The 22,698-nt window shown below is 46.2% G+C and overlaps 1 protein-coding gene across 2 annotated transcripts in view; it reads left to right on the top strand.

Moving 5' to 3' along the window:
- The window catches only part of fam124a (family with sequence similarity 124 member A), a 171,530-nt gene that overhangs the window by 51,149 nt on the left and 97,683 nt on the right, over positions 1–22,698 (top strand). The gene's annotated exons all lie outside the window — the stretch shown is intronic.

The following is a 22,698-nucleotide window of genomic DNA, read 5'->3' as shown; positions in this document are numbered from 1 at the left end:
CAGTCGCCGACGCTGGTTCTCCTGTGCACTATACTTCACATTTAACTAGGTCGAACTTGACGTTATTTCACTAAACTCTGACACCTTTACTATCCTATTCGCACATGTTCTAAACGCTCTATTTAGACGCAAGGTTGCTCACTTCACTTGCACGTTGACTCGTGGTGAAGGTTGTAGGTTACTGAACTGAATTACTTGATGAACTACTGCTGTTTACACCTGCGCCGTATTTATACGTAAGTGATAATCTAGTCCCAACCTGGTCACTTTGGTCCTGAATCACTGCACTGCCAAAGGCATGTTGTAACATGCCCCAAATTTACCCACTGCACCTGTCTGAGTACGAGACTGCCTGGAGCCTGGGGGGGGGGGGTGTCCATTAGGAGAGCGCATATTACTCTGGTTTGCACGCAGGTAAAGGGATATTCCGTGTATACAGATACAGCACTCAAAACTCAAACCTCTCATGCCTCTCTACCACTCTCTACCACTCCTCTATTGTTCTTGACCGGGCCAGATTTCACACCTCCACTTCCTCCCACAGGCTGGGCAGATTTTCATCTTAAATTTTTATTCGTCCCAAATGTCCCAGCCCCATCAGATTTCTTAGCTTTTTTCACTGTTTACTTATCATGCATTGCAACACTAATATATGGTCAGTACCCCAAGTCAGACTGCCCATATAAAAATTATTTTGGGGGTCTGAGGGCAGTAGCCCCCGACCCCCTCCCTGGGGAAGCACTTAAGTTAACTACCCTCCCTTTGTTCCCCCAGCCAACACCCCCGGAAAATTAACACCTGAGTAGACTTAAGTGGCACACAAGCAGCAACAAGCAGCAGACAAGCAGCAGAATTGGTTTGATTTTTGAGCGCTGCGTCTGTATATACAAATAATATACAGGGGATATCAAACGATATACAAATATTATACAAGGGATATCAAGCAATAAATATATATATTCGGTTTAATCTGACCCTTTGTAACAGCCGCCTCCTAATTAGTCCGCACCTAATTAGTTAAAGCGAAGGCAGATTAATAGTCCTGTCAACTACTCAATGTCTGTTGTGGGGAGTAGGGCAATCTACAAAGTCAGTGGGTCATGATCGTCATCAAGGGAGTCAGGGAGCCTTGGCAACTCTATCAGCCTCGCCACGGGTCGGGTGTAGGTCCGTCCCTGGACAATAACTTCTGCCGCTCTGACCTTTCCGTCGGCACCAGTGATCACTTTGCTTACGCGGCCGGCCGGCCACGCAGCTCGGGGTAGTGACTGGTCTATGATCATAACGATTGTGTCCACCTTTAAGTTGTCCCTGTCCTTGACCCGCTTCTGATGGGCTGGAAGGGATGGTAGGGAGCTTAGGAGGAAGCGGGCCTGAGACTGGTTGATCTGTGCTTGGCTGTGTCTCCACATCCTCCGTCTGTTCCTCTTGTTTGGTCTGTACCCCGTCTGAGGAGGGGCCGGTTCCAGCCGCCCCATCAAGGAGTCGCTTGGGGTGCTGGGTTCGAGGTCAGCTACGTCGCTTGGAGCGCAGCTGAGGGGGGTGGAGTTCGGAACTCCCTCTTCTTGTGCCCACGGTTCTCTCACAGGCCTCTCGTCTAATGTCAATAGCCTCTCAACGGGCTGTACGAGAGAGTGGCCTGTGTCGCTCACCTTTGTGTGCAGGCAGCGTGTAAACGTGGGTTGACTGTCAAGTCCGTAGAGGGGGCCCTGGAGCGTCCACCCCAGTCGGGTCTGAACCGCGACTGGGCATCCTTTGGGTCCGATGTGGGCCGCCTCAATTGGGAGAATGAGGTCCGCGTGGTCGGAGCCTATGAGCAGGGTCGGTGTGGCGCCGTCGATAAGCGGTATAGGTAGTCTGCGTAGGTGCACGTACTTCGCCATCAGCTGTGGGATGGGGTAGGTGTACTGTGACAGGCCTATGTCGTGGCTGGTGAAGACGTTAGTGATACTATACTGCTTCTCGGGCTGCTCGACCGCTGCTATCGTGAAGGAGACATTTTCACCCTTTATGGTCTTCTGGTCTCTTCTAATGGTACGGATTGTCATTGTTCCTTTGGCACCCCGCAGGCCCAACTGGGCTGCGGCGGAAGCGAGGAGGAGAGTCTTTTCAGACCCATCGTCTAGGACGGCGTAAGTGTCCAGGACCTTGTCCTCGTAGCTCAGGAGCACTCTGACCACTTTGATGAGCACTCGGGGGGGTCCCGCTATGCTGGTCTATGTGGAGCACTCCTGTTGGTGGGTTGCCTTGGATCTTCTGTAGTGGTGCCGACTCGCGGTAGTCCGAGTAGCACCGTGACTCCCAGTGTCTGCTGTAGCAGCCAGGACACCAGGGGGCGGTCCTATGGATCTTCGGTAGTGGTGCCACCGCCTCAGCCTGATACATCACCGTGACGGGCCCACTTTGGTTTCCTGGCGGACGCTTGTTGATGTCGTGCAGGACCTCCAAGTGGGCGCCGTTGCACTTGTTGCATTTCTTCTTTAAACGGCACTCAGCTGCCATATGGCTGCGCGCGCAGCGGAAGCAGCGGCGGTTGGCTTTGATCCACTGACTCACCTCGTCAGTGGTCAGCTTCTTGAAAGTGTCACATTGATACAGCCGATGTTCCTTTTCACAGTACTGGCATTCAATCTTCCACTCCCCCTTGGTCGGGGGGTTGCTGTGGTTCTCGTGCTGCGGCACTGACTCGGCCTGGTGCATAACGGTCACTGACCGGCGGTTATCATTAGATCTCCGAGGTCCATCTCTTGGGCTTGGTCCACTCCACACGAACGTATCCAGTCGTAGGCTGCTGACTTCCCTCGCGAGGAAGGCGGCCAGGTCTAGGAGGGATGGCTCGGGACCGTCGGGATCACGGTGGTCTCTCTGCCGCCGAAAGCGCTCTTGGCGGGCTGGAGGGAGCTTCTCTAGTATTCGTTCCACATTAGAGTTAGCATATAGTTCATATCTCCCTTTCTCCTTTTGGGACCCCAGCATCCCTACCAGGGATTGTACCTTGATAGAGAGGTCATCCAATGCTCTATTGTCTTTGGCTGGGGGGAGGCGGTCGATATCTCTTATTTCTTGTATCACGTAGTCCCATATACGTCCATAACGCTGGTCGAGGGCCACTAGAGCCGCGGAGTATGGGGTACTTGAGTTGGAATATGCCAGCGCTATATTATGCACTCTGGGCACCTTGAGATGCTTGAGGAGGATGGCATATTTGTACGACTCATCAGGGACGTCGGACATCATAGTCTCCAAGCACATCCGTAATTCCGTGTACTGTGCTCTGTCCTCGTGCGTAAAGTCTGGGAACGTCGGTGTGCCAAGGTACGATGCCATGGATGGCTGGCACATTGGTGAGCGTAGGGGAAGAGGCCTCCTGGGCGAGTCTCCCCGTACGTGTTGTCGTGGGTTGGTACTTGGTGGGTACCAGGGGCCGGGTACCCAGGTGCTGTTCCTCGGTGCTGACTGTACGTCAAACTCACCTGTGAGTTGGGTCGGGGGTTTGTAGTGCAGTGACTCAGGGCTGACGTCGGGGCTGTACTGGGCCTCCTGGTCCAGAGTACGTTGCTGCTGGTCGGGGCTGTCCTGGGCCTCCTGGTCCAGAGTACGTTGCTGCTGGTGGGCTTGACATTCCTCCTCTTCCTCTTCCTCTTCTAGGTCCTGGAGTCTTCTAGTCAGTCTCTCGGCTACGTAGGCCGGTTCTTCCCGGTGGCTGGGTCTCGTATGGACCGGTCGGGGAGGGGGTTCGGAGACGTAGACAGGATCCTTCTGTTGGCCGGGTCCCGGGTCGCTTCGTCGGGTAGGGGAAGGTGCCCTAGACCCTTGTCGTGATGATCTCCGGGAGCTCCGTGCGGAGCGAGGGGGTGTCGCCATGGCAATCAATTGTTCTATCATCTGCGCCTGCAGCCGGTCGCGCTCTGCTTTGCGCTGGGCATGGGCGGCGTCGCGCTCTGCTTCGCGCTGGGCCTTGGCGGCGTCGCGCTGTGCATTGGTGGCGTCGCGCTGTGCTTCGCGCTGGGCATGGGCGGCGTCGCGCTGTGCATCGGCGCGGCCTCTTTCAATGTTCTCTTCCGTCTGAAGGCGTCTGGTCTCCAGTCTTATGCGGTCGTCTTCACTCCTTTGTTGCGCCTGGAAGCGCTCTCGCTCGGTTGCAGAGTGTTCGCGTTCACTAAGGGCTTGCGCTTGGAGTTGCGCGTGAAGGCGCTCTCGTTGGTCTGCAGATTGTTCGCGCTCGCTCGTCTGTTGAGCCTGAAGGCGCTCTCTTTCCATGGTAGAGTGTTCGCGCTCACTTGATTGTTGCGCCCGGAGGCGCTCTTGTTCCATGGAAGACTGTTCGCGCTCACTAAGCGTCTGTGCTTGAAGTCGATCGCGTTCACCCTGAAGTCGATCGCGTTCGGTGGAGGCGGTCAGGGTGGCGATGAAGGCTTGTGCCAGTATCTGGTCCGCCTCGCTGGGGGATGATACTGACGGAGGTGATCGGCTTCTGACAGTGCTCGTTGGAGATCTGTTCTCCTGGCGCGCCTCGAGGTCCATCTCCTGGGCGCGCTTCTCTTCTGGTGGTGTGTCGGGTTCTGTCCCTGGAGCGCTTTCTTTATCCTGGAACTCTCCGGGGACTATCCCGTTGACGTTGTCTGGGGGTATAGTCATGTCATGTCCCCCCTGGTCCCCCCCGTGAGCTTGGTCAGTTTCGTTAGAACCCACTGGGGTCTCTACTGGCAGGGTCGCCTGGTCGGTAGGATTTGACATGCTTTGACTATCCGCTTTATCCGCATTTAACGTCTGTTTAAAGCTAGGTATTAGACTGACAGCGTATTCCTCCAGATAGGGAGGTGGCTGACGTTTGCGCTGCGGGCGTTCTAGCTTGGGAGAGCCGCTTGGGGAGTGTTCACCGCTGGCCATGGTTAATATCAATATTATATTAAATATTACACTGATACCCTCCGGCTCGAAGGACCAATTGTAACTGAGGGGTACAATTCCCTGACTGTATTGAAGAGTATGGTATATTAAACCACTACTAGTTATGTACTTTAATTACTGGCCATACAGTACATGAATATATATGGTGAACACCCACACAAGAATACGGCAATGACACATAAAGTTCTATTTAGAGGGTATTTATTATTATCAAGCAAGCAACGTTACAGATTGAGAATTATGCTCGCGCTTGTATGGCGAAGAACACGCGTAAAGTAAGTCAAGAGCGTAAGTCAATGAGAATAGCATGAATACTAAGATGGGTCTAAACTGACGCCACCTGTGGTATAGCAATTACATAGGGCACACTAGTACCAGCTGGAGACACTGGGGGGTTCCCTCCGGGTGTAAGGCCGGCAGGGGTAGAGGAATGTTCGGGTACAAAGTCTGGGTCAACGAGGAATAAAGAGGCTCCAGCTACGGGAGTCTGTGCATGTACTCCCTTGATCGGCAGACAAAGCAGCAGTTGTAATCCAAGTATGCTCGACAGCATGGACGACAGCCAGCCAGCCTCTTCCTAGAGGCGGGCTCGAGTGATGATCCTCACGGGGGTAAATCTCAAACGACAGTGGGATCGACGGTTCTCTGCTCCAGCAGTCACGGTCCCAAAGCAATATAATCCAACCAGAAATGGTTCTGCAGTCGCCGACGCTGGTTCTCCTGTGCACTATACTTCACATTTAACTAGGTCGAACTTGACGTTATTTCACTAAACTCTGACACCTTTACTATCCTATTCGCACATGTTCTAAACGCTCTATTTAGACGCAAGGTTGCTCACTTCACTTGCACGTTGACTCGTGGTGAAGGTTGTAGGTTACTGAACTGAATTACTTGATGAACTACTGCTGTTTACACCTGCGCCGTATTTATACGTAAGTGATAATCTAGTCCCAACCTGGTCACTTTGGTCCTGAATCACTGCACTGCCAAAGGCATGTTGTAACATGCCCCAAACTTGCCCACTGCACCTGTCTGAGTACGAGACTGCCTGGAGCCTGGGGGGGGGTGTCCATTAGGAGAGCGCATATTACTCTGGTTTGCACGCAGGTAAAGGGATATTCCGTGTATATATACAAATAATATACAGGGGATATCAAACGATATACAAATATTATACAAGGGATATCAAGCAATAAATATATATATTCGGTTTAATCTGACCCTTTGTAACACTAACCATAACCTAATCATAACCATAACCTAATCATAATCATAACTCTAACCCTAACCTAATTTGTGTTATGGGGACACCCAAATTTGTCCCCATAATGTTTTTGGTACCCATTGCCTGAGTGTGTAAACAGGTCAGTGTCCCCTGTAGTATAAAAATACAAGTACACGGGCGGCTAAGTGGCGCAGTGGGCAAGGCGCTCGCCACTAACGCAGGATATGCTGGGTTCGAGCCCAGCTCTCGGCGTTGCTTCCGGCTTGGCTGGTCGTTCATACTAATACAATTGGCAGTATTAGGGGGTGGGAAAGCCGGTGGGTGGGGATCGGACGTTGTGGACAGCGACTCCTACAGGTCGGTTGGTGCGCCTGTACAGCAGAATCAGGAGGTATCGGGGGCAGCGTGAGCCTCCCACGCGTTACTCCTCGCCACTGAGAGATTGCGCTGTACAGGTGAAAATATGCGACGGCTGCCTCCTGCAAGGCTTCGTCCACATTGCAGCCGACCAGTGGGAGGCATGGTCTATCAACGTTCGAGACAGGGGAGGGAAGAATTGGATAATACGAAAATTGGGATGGGAGAAAAAAAAAGGTAGATAAAAAAAAATATATATATATACAAGTACACACACACACACACACACACACAGAAGTGCTTATCTCTCCAATACATATTGGCATCACAAACACACTCTCTCCAATCTGCAAACACAGAGGCAGGGGGAGGCCTCACAGAAGGGAGGAGGGATTGTGTGTGTGTGTGTGTGTGTGTGTGTGTGTGTGTGTGTGTGTGTGTGTGTGTGTGTGTGTGTGTGTGTGTGTGTGTGTGTGTGTGTGTGTGTGTGTGTGTGTGTGTGTGTGTGTGTGTGTGTGTGTGTGTGTGTGTGTGTGTGTGTGTGTGTGTGTGTGTGTGTGTGTGTGTGTGTGTGTGTGTGTGTGTGTGTGTGTGTGTGTGTGTGTGTGTGTGTGTGTGTGTGTGTGTGTGTGTGTGTGTGCGTGCGTGCGTGCGTGCGTGCATGCGTTTGCCTAGGTTCAGACCTCTCTCTCCGGTCTGGTTGCCAGGTCCAGGACTCTGAACAATGGGAGGATTATATCCCATATTAGACCATTAATCTGGTCCACACACACACAGGGGCGTACCAACAGGGACCAGCACACTTTCTCCAATCTGCAAACACAGAGGCAGGGGGAGGCCTCACAGAAGGGAGGAGGGATTGTGTGTGTGTGTGTGTGTGAGAGACTGACTGACTGACTGAGAGACTGACTGACTGACTGACTGACTGACTGACTGACTGACTGACTGACTGACTGACTGACTGACTGACTGACTGACTGACTGACTGACTGACTGACTGACTTCCAATGGACCTATCTCAAACCCCGCCCTCTTCTCCCGATCCTCCAATCACAGCTGTTGCTTTGAGGTTGAGACAGGTCCGTCAGCAGGCAGCGGCGGTTAGCTTGAGGTGAGCTGCACAGACCTCTCTCCTCCCAGAGGAGCCTCCTCTTGTTCTGCCGGCTCCTCTTCTGCGTGTGTCGAGCCTCAGTCACTCTCTGAGGAACCAGGAGAAGCTGGAGGAAGAGGTCAGGCTGGAAGTCGCCCCCGGGCCGATGGATTTCTGAAACGCATGAAAGAAAGATAAATATGTTCTTAGGTTTGTGCGTGAGTGAGTGATTGTGTGCATGCCTGACGGTCATCCGTCTGTCGGTATATTTGTCTCTCTGCCTGGCTGCGTGTGTGTCTGTTATTTCTGTCTGTGTGTTGTACATAAGTGCCAGCGTGCGTGACATAAATATCTCCCAGTCTCCCGTCTCTGTTTGTGTGTATATTTAGGTTGCAGCAGAGAGAGAGTTGTCCTGTTTATACAGATGGCTTTGACCTTTGACCTTTGCCCTCAGGCCAGGTCAGACATAAGCCTACTGGAGACGAGGCTTCATCATACACCAGGCCTCCATAACTCCAGCCTTCCTCTAGTACACTGACTCCACCAGGCCTCCAGACTTCCTCTAGTACATAACTCCACCAGGCCTCCAGACTTCCTCTAGTACACTGACTCCACCAGGCCTCCAGACTTCCTCTAGTACACTAACTCCACCAGGCCTCCAGACTTCCTCTAGTACACTGACTCCACCAGGCCTCCAGAATTCCTCTAGTACTGACTCCACCAGGCCTCCAGAATTCCTCTAGTACACTGACTACACCAGGCCTCCAGCCTTCCTCTAGTACACTGACTACACCAGGCCTCCAGCCTTCCTCTAGTACACTGACTCCACCAGGCCTCCAGAATTCCTCTAGTACACTGACTCCACCAGGCCTCCAGCCTTCCTCTAGTACACTGACTCTACCAGGCCTCCAGCCTTCCTCTAGTCTAGTACACTGACTCTACCAGGCCTCCAGACTTCCTCTAGTACACTGACTCCACCAGGCCTCCAGCCTTCCTCTAGTACACTGACTCTACCAGGCCTCCAGCCTTCCTCTAGTACACTGACTCCACCAGGCCTCCAGCCTTCCTCTAGTACACTGACTCCACCAGGCCTCCAGACTTCCTCTAGTACACTGACTCCACCAGGCCTCCAGCCTTCCTCTAGTCTAGTACACTGACTCCACCAGGCCTCCAGACTTCCTCTAGTACACTGACTCCACCAGGCCTCCAGACTTCCTCTAGTACACTGACTCTACCAGGCCTCCAGACTTCCTCTAGTACACTGACTCCACCAGGCCTCCAGCCTTCCTCTAGTACACTGACTCCACCAGGCCTCCAGACTTCCTCTAGTACACTGACTACACCAGGCCTCCAGACTTCCTCTAGTACACTGACTCCACCAGGCCTCCAGCCTTCCTCTAGTACACTGACTCTACCAGGCCTCCAGACTTCCTCTAGTACACTGACTCCACCAGGCCTCCAGACTTCCTCTAGTACACTGACTCCACCAGGCCTCCAGCCTTCCTCTAGTACACTGACTCTACCAGGCCTCCAGACTTCCTCTAGTACACTGACTCTACCAGGCCTCCAGACTTCCTCTAGTACACTGACTCCACCAGGCCTCCAGCCTTCCTCTAGTACACTGACTACACCAGGCCTCGAGCCTTCCTCTAGTACATTGACTCTACCAGGCCTCCAGACTTCCTCTAGTACACTGACTACACCAGGCCTCCAGCCTTCCTCTAGTACACTGACTACACCAGGCCTCGAGCCTTCCTCTAGTACATTGACTACACCAGGGCCCTCATTTATCAATGGTGCGTACGCACAGATATGTGCGTAAACCGTGCGTACGATCATTTCTAAGCAAAGTGTGGGACTTATCAATTTGAACGTGTGCTTGACATTGTGCGTATATCTACGCACAGTTCAAACCGTGCGTACCTGGCGCCCAGCGGTAGAATATGAAGACTGCAACACGGAAATAAGCTTCTGTGCATTAGTTTCAACACTGGCGTGTTCGGTATGACCCGTAATTCATTATAGTTAATTGTAAAATAGCGACATTAGTGTAATTATTGTCAAACTCTATAAATAGCATTTGGAATAGGTCTTTCCAAATGAATGCATCTTATTTATTTATCGTTGCATTTGGCTGATAAGTCATTGCCGGTGGCCGGGAGGAACGCATTAAATTGTAATGTTATTACTGGGGTATCTGTAATTAAAATATCACTTAAATGCAGGGGATCGGGGCTATCTACTGAAGCCATGGCTGATGACTTGACTCCTCTGATCAACCCCAACAGGAGCGCATCTACAACCGGGCACACTCGCGCACAAGAGTCACCGTGGAGCGTGCAATTTGCCTGCTGAAAGGTCGATGGCTCTGCCTGTCTGGCACAGGGGGCACGCTACCGGCCTGAAAAGGTTTGCCACATCGTCATGGCTTGCAGTGTGCTCCATAATCTGGCCATCAGAAATGGCTGGAACCCCCAAGACCTGACGCATGTCAGACGTGGAATAGCCACCTCCAAAATGCCACAGCAATACAGACAAGAGCTCATAGAGCAGTTTTATGTAAATCTACCCATGCAAGATATTCAGGGATTAAAGCTAAAAACCTCCACTGTATATTTTTTTATTTAATAGCGTTAGTGTTTTAAACACAAAAGAAAAGGTCACTTTAAAGGAAAAAAATACATAACTATGTTCTGTATAGTATAGTTAGTATAGCTATGATAGTTTAGTATACATAGGATATTGTATAGTAGTGTACATAGGACCCATTACCTTTTAATTCGTAAGCCTAGCATTGTATTGTATTTTATCTTAGTACTTTTTATCAAGTCCATTTTATTATCTATTCTATTTTATTCTATTATTATATTGTATTTTTTGCACAATCGAAGGCGCGCATGGCCACCTTCATTTAACTATATGTCTTGTGTATGTATGTGATGAATAAACCTCTTAATCTTAATCTAGTATTTTACAAATTCAAATTTATGTATTTGATCAAATGCGAACTAAATCGGTTTTATTTCTAGAAAATAAAAAACATACACCGGTGGGCAAGTAATGTGCTCTGTGTATGCCTGAACACAGAGTAACACAAGTCTAGTGCACACGTTCTGAATGTAAGAACAGGACGTAGGGATTGATCAGGATGGGATGAGTGCTGACAGTACCAGCCTGTGAGGGAGACAGGAACTCCCCGGTGTTTACTCTCCTCGGCCAAAACCCTAATGTTTCAGGAAACCGCTTTGATATAACCAATGCCATGACATTCCCTCTGTCATTCAGATCACTTCCTGGTATTTGGAATACTTTGTTTACATCGTTGATGAGTAATAGGAACCTGACGAAGATCCATTAGGATCGACACATTGTTTTAAAGGAAAACGCCGGCATTGCGGGAAATACGTTTACCGTCTTCTCCAGTCTGACAAGAAGATGGGTACAAATGTCCTCTCTGTGCGTTCAGTAGAAAGCACAAATGAATGGAAGAGGATATGGACCAGTATCCTAGCTTAAAAAACCGGGAGAGGTGTTTTTGCCCAACAGCTAGACTAGTTGGTCTGTATCCACTTCCATTCATTTCTGCTAAGCTAGGCTAGCAGTCGGGTAGCTTTCTACTGAACGCACAGAGAGGACATTTTTATCTATCTTCTTGTCTTGGTGGTAAGTGCATTTCCCATAATGTTGGCGTGTTCCTTTTAAGCCTAAAATAAAAGTGTGTAGGATCATAATAGATGTGCGGACTCTCTCTCCTTCCATTTCAAACCTTTATTTAAACTCAAAAGGCAACTGAGGTTTCCCTCATTTACAGTCATGTTGAGTGTACATAACAGAAATAAGCTAAAAAGCATATCAAATCACACAGCATATCAAATCATAACAATAAGACAACAATACGAGGCAAAAAGCAAGGATAACAAATAAATTAATACACGTACAACTTGATTGACAAAGGTTGGAGATCAAGGTTTTAAACTCTGGGGCAACAGAGGGGGAGAATACTGTACATTCCATGAGCTAGAGGGACATCATAGCGAAATGCAGATTTATCCTGTTCAGAGCAAACTGGACCTTAACACTTTGATTACCGGCCATAACATGGTCAAAACAAGGTTGAATGCCGCCACCCACTTCAATGATAGCGTTGTGAACGCATAATCTCTGTCTTAAATTATGGCTATGTGTCTAATCTGCCCGTCGTTTATCAATGACTTGTTTGCAGTCAACATGGTCGAGACGGATTGTTTTTTAATCTGTTCATTTCCGTTTTATAGCATTTTGAAAAGCCCTAGTTTTTCAGGAAAATATAAAGATTCCGTGATAAACGGCATTTACTGGAATATTCTGGCATACACAAAAACGTTTTCAAATAAACGCTAGATTATCGCTAGTATATGTGTACTTATGCACGCTAGAGAAGCGATCTGAAAAATCGATTATCTTATTTCCTGATCAGCGAGCACACACACACACACACACATATGGGACACGTTGATATATAGATGAAAACAGCTCTGATTATCCCAAGACTGGTAAAATAAATTGCTTACCTCATATCAGATGTTCTCCAAAAAGATTATTCCAATTCCTGATCGCCATTCCAAATATCGATCGCGTTTATTGATTCAGCGTTGGGTACTGTAAATATATATTCCACGCGTTTTCCGGGCCGGCGATCAACTTGGATCCTTCAGTTGGCTTGACGGAAAAGTAAAATTAGTAAACTGCCCCCCCCCCCCCCCTTCATCAGTCTAAACTAATGGGGTGCAGTTACACAGGGAGAGACGATAGTGGGCGGTATTTTCCCAATTGAGCTCAGAGAGACTTTGCAACACTAGCGTGAGGCTCGATTGATGAAATATGAATTCAAATATGAATAATAATCGCAAAGAATACGACAAACAAACGCTATATAGCGTTGCCGGCACTCAACTGGCGGCATGAACTAACGACAAAACGCGTCCCTGGCACTCAAAGTGTTAAGGACCAGCCAGTGACTAGGACGGGTTCCAATAGGTTCCAAAATTCCATTCAAATAATGATAGTATAAGGAGGTAGCTTACCAATAAGTCAAGTCAAGAGTCAAGAGGGCTTTAAAAATGTGTGTACCAGTGTTTGTTGTGCCTCTCCGTCAAAGAGGGCCAACCAACCTTCTCATAAAGGACACAGTGATGAGTGTTGTATCTATCATTAGTGATGAATCTGAGGGCAGAGTCCAAAGACCGTTAAAACAATATAAAAAATTATAATAATGAAATTGAGCCTCGTACCAAACCACACTTCTCAGTGTGTGGACTGCAGCAGACAGGGCTTTACAACAGGCAGCCGGGGCAAGCAGCCCTGGAGTCGAGTGGGACCCGGCCCAGGTCTACAGTCCCACCCCGAACACTTAATCACACCACCTCGATTTCCATTGGCCCACGGCATCCAGGGTGTCCACTCAGCACGACTTGACCCTTGACCCTGGCGCCCGACAGCCTCCTGTTTGTGCATGAGCGAGTGTGTGCAAAGACAGAGGGCCTCCTGTCAGAGGAGTGGATGCCTGTGGGCAGAGAGGGGCCGGTTATGGACTGCAGAGAGGTCAGTCTGTAACAACACAGAGGACATGGGGGGAGAGACACACACAAAGCATGTATACATGATATACGGTACACTTACAGGCAGACATGGTGTAATATCCATAAATACAGACTTCAGAAGAACATGTGTGATCTATCATACAGCTTAGTGTCGTAATACCTTAAGGCTCCCACATAGTCGGGTGTACTGTGAGCGGACCGGACTCCGTGCGGCATGTCCGCAGTCGTTTGAGGTTTTTTATAGTCGAGCGTATCACCGTGCCCAGATAGCAAAAAATCGTTGAATCAACATTGTGTTTTTGTCAGGCTGAAGATTGGAATCAACATTGATATCAGACATAGAAAATGGCATTGAAAGTGCTCGCTATGATCAACATGGAAAGAACATTGGATTTTCAACCAAAATTTTGAAATTTCAATTTTAAAGCCGACAATGAATCAACGTTGATTCAACTATGATATGATCAACATTGAAATAATGTAGCATTGCATCAACATTGATTCAACTATATATATTGCATTATACATTGAAATAATGATATTATTGAATGACCATTTCAGCACTTTTTCAACCTTCCTCTGTATGCTTTTAATATGCCTCATTAATAAAGAAAAATAATCACTTTACATCTAAATTATATTATTAGTTGTAGTTCCACCGGGAGCATGCTAAAAGGTGTCTACTAGTGACATTACTGCCATATGCCTGAATGGCAGTGATGTCACTGATAGACAGGCTTGGAGCAACTCCTGCAGAACTTTAAAACACCAAATAGAGTAAAGTGATTATTTTTGGCTTAAATGAGACATATTAAAAACATACAGAGGAAGGTTGAAACATGCTGAAATGGTCCATATGCTTTACTGCAGTGGTTCTCAACCTTTTTATACAAAGACCTCACAGGAAAAATATTTGGGGACTCCAAACTTGATTATAATTATGCCATTCTAGGTGAATATTCGAAGATATGTTGCAAGCTTGTAGATCGGCTATTTCCAATTTTTTTTCTTCAAGAAACCAAGGTTGAGAACAGCTGCTTTATGACATGCTCTATGAACAAAGAAACAGACAATTTATTGCTTTAACCATTTATTAAAGCCAATTCATTCGCACATACATATTCTCTTTGAAATGCCTGAGTTCAATTTGGATTTAGTATCACCAGGCGTGCATGAGAACAGATAATGAAATCTACTGTAATGTATAGTAGCTTTTTTATTTTATCAGGGTGGCACCATTGAAACAATTTAATGATGCGTGTCCCTTCTCTTTCTATTAGACTTCGATGCCAACTATGCACGTGGCTCCAGATCAGCTGACTTCAGCGGACTCCCCCATACACAATGACCGAATAATAACAGTTATTGAAAATATTCATACAGAACTCTGAACCTTCGCACATACATATTCTCTTTGAAATGCCTGAGTTCAATTTGGATTTAGTATCACCAGGCGTGCATGAGAACAGATAATGAAATCTACTGTAATGTACAGTAGCTTTTTTATTTTATCAGGGTGGCACCATTGAAACTATTTAATGATGCGTGTCCCTTCTCTTTCTATTAGACTTCGATGCCAACTACGCACGTGGCTCCAGATCAGCTGACTTCAGCTGACTCCCCCATACACAATGACCGAATAATAACAGTTATTGAAAATATTCATACAGAACTCTGAACCTTCGCACATACATATTCTCTTTGAAATGCCTGAGTTCAATTTGGATTTAGTATCACCAGGCGTGCATGAGAACAGATAATGAAATCTACTGTAATGTACAGTAGCTTTTTTATTTTATCAGGGTGGCACCATTGAAACTATTTAATGATGCGTGTCCCTTCTCTTTCTATTAGACTTCGATGCCAACTACGCACGCGGCTCCAGATCAGCTGACTTCAGCTGACTCCCCCATACACAATGACTGAATATTTTCAATAACTGTTATTATTCGTACAGAACTCTGAACCTTGAACCCCTATAGAATCTTCCAGGAATTCCAACGCAGAATCAAATCTAAAAGTTAAATCTATCTAAAAACACTTTTACCTATTGCTAAACTAAGTATAATACTTCAGAGTATTATAGAGACACATTAGAGATGTACATCTATATAATATATTCACATCCACACTATAAATAGCATCCATTAATCCATCATTAATCATCACTCCATTCAGACTACCGACTACTGACAACCTTCTGAACTTGAATAAGCATGCAAAACCAACAATTAGCATTTCAGCCAAAACGTTTCTCTTTTGTTCTCACCATTATAGACTCCTAGTCTCAACTAGGGGTGGTCTGGAGGGGGGCGGTCTCAACTAGGGGTGGTCTGGAGGGGGGCTGAGTCTAAACTAGGGGGTGGTCTGGAGGGGGGCTGAGTCTAAACTAGGGGGTGGTCCTGAGGGGGGCTGAGTCTAAACTAGGGGGTGGTCTGGAGGGGGGCTGAGTCTAAACTAGGGGGTGGTCTGGAGGGGGGCTGAGTCTAAACTAGGGGGTGGTCCTGAGGGGGGCTGAGTCTCAACTAGGGGTGGTCTGGAGGGGGGCTGAGTCTAAACTAGGGGGTGGTCTGGAGGGGGGCTGAGTCTAAACTAGGGGGTGGTCCTGAGGGGGGCTGAGTCTAAACTAGGGGGTGGTCCTGAGGGGGGCTGAGTCTCAACTAGGTGGTGGTCCTGAGGGGGGCTGAGTCTAAACTAGGGGGTGGTCCCGAGGGGGGCTGAGTCTCAACTAGGGGTGGTCTCGAGGGGGGCTGAGTCTAAACTAGGGGGTGGTCCTGAGGGGGGCTGAGTCTAAACTAGGGGGTGGTCCTGAGGGGGGCTGAGTCTCAACTAGGGGTGGTCTGGAGGGGGGCTGAGTAAACTAGGGGGTGGTCCTGAGGGGGGCTGAGTCTCAACTAGGGGTGGTCTCGAGGGGGCTGAGTCTCAACTAGGTGGTGGTCCTGAGGGGGGCTGAGTCTAAACTAGGGGGTGGTCCTGGAGGCTAAATTAGGGGGTGGTCCTGGAGGCTAAACTAGGGGCTAAACATATGCACACACGCACGCATGCACGCGACAGCTGCAACCAGAGATGCTGGAGATACTAAATGTTGCCCCTGGATCAGCTTCCAATGATCCAACTCCCATGAAACCCACTGTCCTCCAAACCATTTGTCCTTTTAAGTCTTTGTCTTTCTTCGTATCCCGCCATTCCTCTCAGGTGCATAACGCAGCCACTTCTGCAGTGCATCTCTGTATATCAAGTCAGTCAACTTGCGGTCAAATTGACGAGCAGCCGCTGGGAAAAAAGAAAAAAAGAATACTTAAAGATAAACAAGAAAGCTGCAGTGGGCACGTTCCATTCCAATGTGAACAGTGTCCTTTTTAGTGTACGAGATTTTCAGGTGGCCTTAGGTGCATTTTCAACCCCATAGTCATATAATTGATCCACACTAATGCTCGTAAAAAATCTTATTGTGAGCATTACAGAGGACCACTTATATGACGTTAAGGTTGGAAATGGGTGAGGTGTTTCTTTAAGAGTGGTTGCATGTTCCATCAGGCTCATTCCATGGTGATAAAAATGCATCCATTCGTATTTACTTGAGATAAAAGTGAAAATACTTAATTAAATGAAATATCCATCATCAAAATAGCTAAATCCACTGTAGTAAACCTAGTATTTTGAGGTGCAGATTGACTCACCAAACATGCAGTCCTGCATCAGTGTGTCCTTGAAGGCCCTCTTCGGTCCCTTTCCCGCCCAGTTGAAGATGCATGCTAGACAGTTTGTCATGGTAGCGGATAGCATTCGCCGGATCATATTTTCTGAGTTGGTCCCTCCGATTAATGCCAGGCCGGTTGTCTTAACAGATTGGAGAGGAAAAAAAGTGAGTGTGCTAAAGTGTACAGTGTACTATGTCAAATGGACAGAATATAATGTTTTAAGTACACATTTTAAGACTTTTTTTTATTAACTCTAAAGAAAGACCATTACTGTGTCAAAACGAATCAACAAACAATACCATCAAACAAATTAGCTAAATGAATTGTCAAATATTGACTAAGAAATAAATATCATCCCGCATATCATTGCAAGGCTATTTTCACAATATTTCTATGCCAAGCACACATCCAAGCAAAAAACTAAATAAATGCCTCCACTCCTACAATTCAGACATTATAAACACTTAGATTTCAAACAATAAATTTAAGAAAATACAAAAATGTTCACCATCTTTCGACAGACTGTTTCGTCCTTCAGTGGAGCTTCAGCCTCATCAAACTGCTCCTCATTGGTGAGTGGCAGCACGATGGGGAAGTTCTCTTCTCTCTGTGATTCAGGTCCAGCTCCGTGATTGTTAAAGGTGGATTTAGCCATTTCAGTCTTCAGAAACTGAACGTCATGTGAAATTTGCTTCACCTCCACGAGTAGCTCTGCAAGCATCCTGGTGTTTTTGTTGGCAGCAAGGTCTTGAAGAAAAACAATTGGTTTTACATTAAATTTCAAGGATAGATTCACCATTTCAATCATTTAGAATGACACTAAGCAACTCTGTGATAGCTTAAGTCTTTGCAGTAACCATTAAGTGCTTAAATATTAAGCCTATAAACACCATGACAAATTACATGAAAAAAAACAGTGACAAAGACTGTAAAGTCACAAGGGACATGTTTCTCAATGCATCAGAAAATGATACTTGCCTTGTAACATTTGACTGGGCTCTCCATGGAATCTTCCCCGCAGCGTTTCAGGAGCTGAAGCTGAAGAAATCAACATGGCATCAGCATTGCACATTAGGTCATTGTGTATGGGGGAGGCGGGGGTAAAGTGGAATATAGGCATCTTTACCCAGGCGATGTGAGCTGAAGTCAGCTGATCTGGAGCCACGTGCATAGTTGGCATCGAAGTCTAATAGAAAGAGAATAAAGGACACACATCATTGTTTACATTGAACACGAATTATGGAATTTTACCCAAAAAAAAAACATTTAAGATGAGAAATGCATACCATTCCTTGCTCGCTCTGATGGCACAGTGTGGTAGGGGCTGGAGTTATACATTGGCTTTCCTAGAGAAAGAGTGACAGAATTAACAAAATAAGGTAAGCACCATCAAAGTATCAATGAGCACCATATACAGTAGCAAGTGTACCTAGCTTCATATACCTAGCACATGTCTGGTGGTAAAAAACAAAACATGATTTGAGAATGTGTTAGTTAACTCACCTTGATATCCTTGGGGGTGGTGATGATTGCCAGCTAATTCTAAAAAGAAGACAATCAAAATATTCTATGTCAGTCTTTCATAAGTTACAGTATGTCATGGCACAATAGCCAAGGCACAGCAACTATTTAGTGATGGCTAATAAAATAGTCACAAATGTATAAAAAGGCTCTTGTTGACACAGGGACAAAAGACATACCATTCCTTACTTGTCCAGTGTGGTTCCCTCCTGAAATGGATTAAAATAACCGTAATTAGTCACTGTAAAATACAAGTTCTCATATAATATCATGCCAACATTAACAGCTCATTGCAAAATAGTGAGACACTGAATAAGCTACTCATATATGCACTCAACTTTACATTTCCACCCATTTAACTAACATTTCCAGTCAGTAAGGTATCCAGTAAGGCAGGACTAGTAATCCAACCGCCACCTATTGAAACAGACTGGAGACACAAGAGTGGCTGAGAGAATCACATAGCTATATCTAGTTTATTAATCTACTTACCATCATTGCAGTGGTCCATTGACTCCAACTGTGCCAAGAAGCTTCCACCAAAGCCTAAAATGAGAGAACACAACAAAACATGAACAATGAATGCTATCAAAAGCACATTTACAATCTGTCCACCGGCTCCACCCTGACTTAGTAGTGTGAAGTGATTCACTTACTATTATTAGGCTGGTTATTCGCCGAGCAGCTTCCTCCAGAGACCGAGCAGCTTCCTCCAGAGACTAAAAGAAGGGAACACAAGACATGAATAGTGGACACTGTAACTTTTGAACACATAACCTGACTGATATGTTTGGATGTATTGACAGAGGAACTAAATGCTTGTAAAGCTCTCATGCAACTACATTTTGTTCTGCCATGTTAGTAAATAATGACATACCACTGCTTGCATTTGATGTTGGCACCGAGGGGTACTGGCTGGATTCTGGCTGCACTGTATTAATAAATAAATGGAATTATACATGGCAATACTTAAAGTAGGTGTAGCAGTTAGTGTCATAACTGACAAGTGTCACCACTATACCTGGGAAATGAACATCAGGTGGCTTGGCATATCTTTGCTTCACACTGCTGTTGTCTGGCTCTTCATCTGACTCCACTGCGTGCATATGATTTGTCCTAAAAAAAATAACATTTAACTTTCCCAGGCTCCCAGGATAATTCAATTAATTGAGCAATCCTTAACCAAAAACTATCACGGGGAATTCAACTGTACCTTGCTCTTCTTTTCCGACGTACATCTGCTTCCTCTTCAGATTCCAAATCAGTGGTTAGACATCCAGTAGTCACGTACTTGTCTTCATGTTGCTTGGCCTTTACAAATGAGTCTGTAAAAGAACAAGCAGAAAATACAGCATGACATTAATAAGAAGTATGAGGAACAATTCACATCAGACAACAATAGCAGTGACTATACTTACCACAAGTAATTAAGAGCCGAATTTTGTCATATGTGGTCCATCCTTCACAGGGCATCATGTTTTCTTTAAGGGCCTTTGAATAATTTGTGTTTTTTGGGGGCCATAATAATGTACCTTCCGTTGGATTGAACCAGCTGGCAAGAACTGTTGCAGTTCCGCCATTTGGAAACAGTACAACGCCCCAGAGCACCACCTCACTTTCCATTCTGTGTACAATAAATTAAATTAGAATATTAATGATAAAAAAATTATAATGATAAAAACATGAATCATAAGATGTCTACTGCAGATGAGCTATTGGAATAGCTATGAGGCTATTTCCCTCTGGATACAGAACACATTTACGTTTAATAAAGCTAATTTTACCAACCCCGATCTCATCACACAACTCTCTAACCTTGTATGTACCTATGAGGGAGGACTCGCAGGGATAAGTGTAATATAATTCTTGGTGTCTGAACTTTCTGTAGATCACATAGACCTCACCTTCTTCCTGGACTATATTCTGCACTACTGCAATTGTATCTCCCACCTGAATACAATTATCCCCCTGCTTTGTAGACAAGGTAAAACGACAACTGGAGACCTTTGTGTACTGTAGAACAACACTGAAATGTTGAGGAAGTGGACCATCAGTATGAATGTGCTGTAAAACTGGTTGATCTGTTGCTAATGGAACCTCAACATGTGGCATTTCTGACAGCCTTTTGACTACCTGTTGTAGAGGTTGGTGTGGCTTGTGTAAAAGATGCTTTATTTGGCCAAGATAATTCTCAAAAGGGAACCCTGAAACATTATCTAAAGGTCCAAATTGTTTGTATTCATCTGCTAAATGTATAAGCTGGTGGACACTGAACACAATCTCACCCGTACCATACAACTGTCCAAAGTGGCCCACAAAGGATATCATTAATCTATGTGCAAATTCAACCATTTGGCCAGAAGTTCCAGGAGACAAAAACAAATACATGGCCACTGAAAACAACATGAAGTTGTCATAAAACTCACTGGGAAGGCAATCCTTCAGAACTACAGGACCCCAGTATAACATGAAGGATCGGAGCTCAGTAGCTTTCCAACGATCAAGCTCATTCAAACCTCTTGGCTTGCGATTGAATTCAACAGGGGTGTGGGAATGTAACACCAGCAGTTTGCTTGATATACTGTTAACTGTTTGTGAAGGAAGCCTAGTGGCTAGATTGCCCTTTAACCACATATGCAACAGTTTTCTCATCAACTCAAGACAACAGAGGTGCATATAATCTATTGGGAATGAAGAAACCATCTTTACTATCCCTGTTAAAGGACTGAGTTTCTGTTTCAAGTGGTGTTCCTCATCAATCATATCACAATAACTCGAATCCGTCCTGAGCCTGACATTTGTTTCTGGATACGTCATTTTGTTCCTCCACACACCCTCTTGGTCACACTTGTCACACCCTGAATAACCATTATGTGACTTAATATTCTTAACGATTAGCCATTAGCCAGCACATTTTTAAGGTTGCTAATAAATTTCTGCAGATACTCAACAACACACTTTGGCTTGCCACTAAATATACCGACAATAAATGGGGACTTAGTGTAATCACAATTCAGGATTGCAAGTATAGGCCAGAATTGAAGTCTTGAACTCCTAAAGAGGGGGAGACCATCTATATTGAACTGTAAAGTAAGAGTTGTGAGGTTCACTGGTAAACTTAAACATTTTAATCGTGAAAGTATTCCTCGCACCAATCCAAAATGATAGTACTCGCCACCTTGCATTTGAGTGGTTGCAACATGAGATTGTGTTCCAAGCAGAGTCCTTCCATCTTTAGGGAGCTTAGGGTGAAATAGCTTTAAGATGGACAGCAGAGCAGACAAAGCAACAAGACTAATGGAGTAGGATGTTGCCAAATATCTTAGGCTCCCTTTTTTTTAACTTTTTTTTTTTTTTTATGTCACTCATTCCATAAGGACGTAGAATAAACATTTAAATTTTTTTTTTAAATGGTCCATTTGCATGTTCTTGGTATCTGAATCTAGGGACATATATGGATCAGTGTCAGAAATAGTGTGTCTGTTACTAGGCTTGAGTAAATTGTAATGAACCAAAGGAGAATATCAATTCTATTTAAAAAAAAATTATCTTTGACTGTGAATAACACCATGCTAAAATTGACCAGACCTGAAAAATCTAAGCAAATGAATAAAGGGAAGATGATTAAAGCCCAACCTCCAGGTTAAACCCTACTGATCAATTATGGGTAGTTTACATCATTGGTATATAATTTCATTATTTATTTTTTTCCATTTGACACCGGAAATGCCACTCTGAAAGAGTTAAAAAGGTCCACGCACGAATAACATGCACGCGCGAATCAAAAAAGCTTATCAAACGCCGACGTCACAACAGGACAACAGGTGCATATTAATGAGCCGAATCTAAAAGCTTATCAGACGCTAGCACCTAGCACGGCCGTGACGTCACTTCAGGAAACGTATGCCTTATGTCCGTCCGGGTCATAGTACTAGATCAATGGTGGCTCACTCGGTGCATCACAGTTAGCCTATATCTCCGCCGTCCCTGCTACAGTCGGGACTACTACACTCACTGACGTTAGCCTATAGCCCGCCGTCCCTGCGGGTGGTTCTCTCCTCTTTGTGTGCCCCCGTCCCCGCGGAGGAGCTTGTGGACTCGACAACAGCGGGCGCCGGAGCCCGCAGCGTTAGTTAGCTCATAGCTATCGTGTAACACTAGCCTTTACGGGCTCGAGCACCCTACGGCTGCCGCCGCCGTCGCGTCCATGGGCCCCCCGGCAGGGCACCCGTGGCCGTGGGGACGGGGTGTACAGAGAGGAGAGAACCATTTTGGGTCGGCCGTTCATGCCGGCCAGCGAGCCGGATGTCG

This window comes from Notolepis coatsorum, assembly GCF_963971535.1.
Source record: "Notolepis coatsorum genome assembly, chromosome: 3".
In the NCBI taxonomy this organism is placed as follows: domain Eukaryota; kingdom Metazoa; phylum Chordata; class Actinopteri; order Aulopiformes; family Paralepididae; genus Notolepis; species Notolepis coatsorum.
This window is presented reverse-complemented; position numbering and strand designations above follow the sequence as displayed.